At 44.6% G+C, this 2,500-nt stretch overlaps 1 long non-coding RNA gene across 1 annotated transcript in view; it reads left to right on the top strand.

Moving 5' to 3' along the window:
- The window catches only part of LOC121689994, a 72,284-nt gene that overhangs the window by 68,757 nt on the left and 1,027 nt on the right, over positions 1-2,500 (top strand). The gene's annotated exons all lie outside the window — the stretch shown is intronic.

Raw genomic sequence — 2,500 nt, 5'->3', positions numbered from 1 at the left:
GGAGAGGGAGAGGGGAGAAAGAGGGAGAGAGAGAGGGAAAGGGGAGAGAGAGAGGGAAAGAGAGAAGGAGAAGGAGAGGGGAGAGAGAGAGGGAGAGAGAGAAGGAGAGGGAGAGGGGAGAGAGAGAGGGAGAGAGACGGAGAGACAGCACACCCCACTGCGTCTCTGACTGCATGTCTTCCTCTGCCATTCTACGGCTGTCAAATGCATGCTGGCACCAGTATGCCACATCTGTCACTCACACACACACACACACGCACGCTCTCTCTCGCTCTCTCTCTCTCTCACACACACACACACACACACACACTTGTTATAGGCGGGCTGAAAATAAACGGACGGAAATAAGAGAGAAAGGGGTTCCATTATCAACATTTAAAGGCGGCTGTCACACCGTCGGTACAACAGAATTCTCATGTTTCTCTTGCAGAAGCTAAATGAGACTGCATTTGTTGTGTAACATTGTGTGTGGCACAGTTATCAGTCAACTATTTGTTGTGGCTTGGCATTGAAAGTGAGTTTTGGGCCTGGCTATGCCATTGTGTCCAAACGTCTCGTTCAGCTTAGCTTCATTCTGGACCGTTTGGGGACTGCGGTCAGTCTGGTGACTCATCGAGAATCTCTCTCTCTCCTCTCTCTCACTCTCTCTCTCACCCATTCAGTGGACAAATGTTCAGGCTTGTCACTCACTTCCTCATTCTGTTGCTTCAACAAATCGGCCGCAACAAATATGTCCGTAAACGGCTGCCAGTCAGTGTCAGATTTCACATTAGGCTGTTGTGTGTCATGCTGCATATATTCACATACATTTAGTGTTTGTTGTTCTTCAGTGCAGTGTCATGCATTTAATGTTTGATGGTGTGGAATGAAATGTTTTTAATGCTGGGGTAATATCTTACACTAGAATGACCAGTATCAAGTCACACAATCATTATCCAATACTGTCGGTCCAAAACTACCCAATGACTGCTTTTAGTTTCGCTACTGTTGTGCTGGTGTTCATTTAATCTTTTTTCTGCAATGTTTATGACAATTTATTTTTGTTTATATTTAAATGTCAGGTCATTACTTTCTACTTATTTTTGCTTTGCTATCTACTACTCATTCTGGAATTCAGATAAACACATGAATTACATTCATAAAAAAATATGGTAATTTGCAAAAATAACTTTAAACAAAAAAAAAAAAAAATGTTAATAATTGAATAATTTTAAGTAAAGAATATTCCATCCTGGATTCATCCCCATTGTCTGTGAATGTGTGTGTGTGTGTGTGTGTGTGTGTGTGGTCCGGAGAGATACCTGCGGTGGCTTATGACCCAAATTAACAGAGCCGGCGGGGCTGGTCTGTTGTCCAGGCAGCCTGATAATCTACTGGAGAGCTAATCCTGCTTCCTCACCTCTCCTCATCCTCCTCTCCTCTCTTCCCCCCTCCTCTCTCCTCATCATCTTCTCTTCCCCTCGCCTCATCCTCCTTTTCCTTCTCTTCGGCTAGTGAATTAATCCACCTCTCTCTCCTCTCTCCTCTCTGGTGTTATTTGCCTGCCTGTCGACGGTCTGCACAATCACCCACCCAGCGCTGCTGCTGCTGCTGCCGCTGGTCTCTGACCTTTCCACTCCCCCTACACACACACACACACACACGTGTGCACGCTCACACACACACACCCACACATACACTCTGTTTAATTAAATACTAAACGGAACATCACTCACACAAACATACACACGCACACATACTCATTGACACACACACACATACACACACACACACACACACACACACACACACACACACACACACACACACACCTCATTGTTCGATGAACTCTCAGTGTGCGAGGCGGCCAGAGAGAGATAGCGCCTGCTCAAGCCCTGATTGTAAATCAGCGTTGGGGAGGAAGTGCGAGAGAGATGGAGGCAAAACTTTTCAACTTTTATCATCGGCAGCAGACTCTGGCGGAGGAAAATATTCTATTTTGCGTGTGGAGTCTAATCCCTGTTGGACCTGTCAGGCTGTTTCAAGTGGGGATTTCTACTGGCGCAGACCGAAAGGATCTCCTGCAGTAATTGCAGTGGTTGATTATCTGGTTGTGCATTCTTTTTTTCTTTCTTTCTCTTTTTTTTTTTTTTTGGGGGGGGGGGGGGGGGGGGGCTGAAACATAGACTATATAGAACAGGGATATTCAATTTATCTTCAGCGAGGTCCAGTTACGGAAAATTTCCTCAAGCAAAGGTCCGGAGCATCATAATATTTAACGCGCGTGTTTAGGCTATGTATGTATGTATGCATGCATATATATATAGGATTATCCAGATTAGGATGGATGGATGGATGGTGGATGGATGGATGGAGCCTAGTTGTAGGCCTAATGTAATGTTTAATGTGAAATAAAATAAGTAGCCTAAAAGTCAACATTCGAAATGAGGAGAAATAAGGCAAGATAGAGTAATTGGGGAGAAAAACTGAGTAGCCTTGATCTTAACGTGAACTTAAAATA

This window comes from Alosa sapidissima, chromosome 18, assembly GCF_018492685.1.
Source record: "Alosa sapidissima isolate fAloSap1 chromosome 18, fAloSap1.pri, whole genome shotgun sequence".
Taxonomy (NCBI): domain Eukaryota; kingdom Metazoa; phylum Chordata; class Actinopteri; order Clupeiformes; family Clupeidae; genus Alosa; species Alosa sapidissima.
This window is presented reverse-complemented; position numbering and strand designations above follow the sequence as displayed.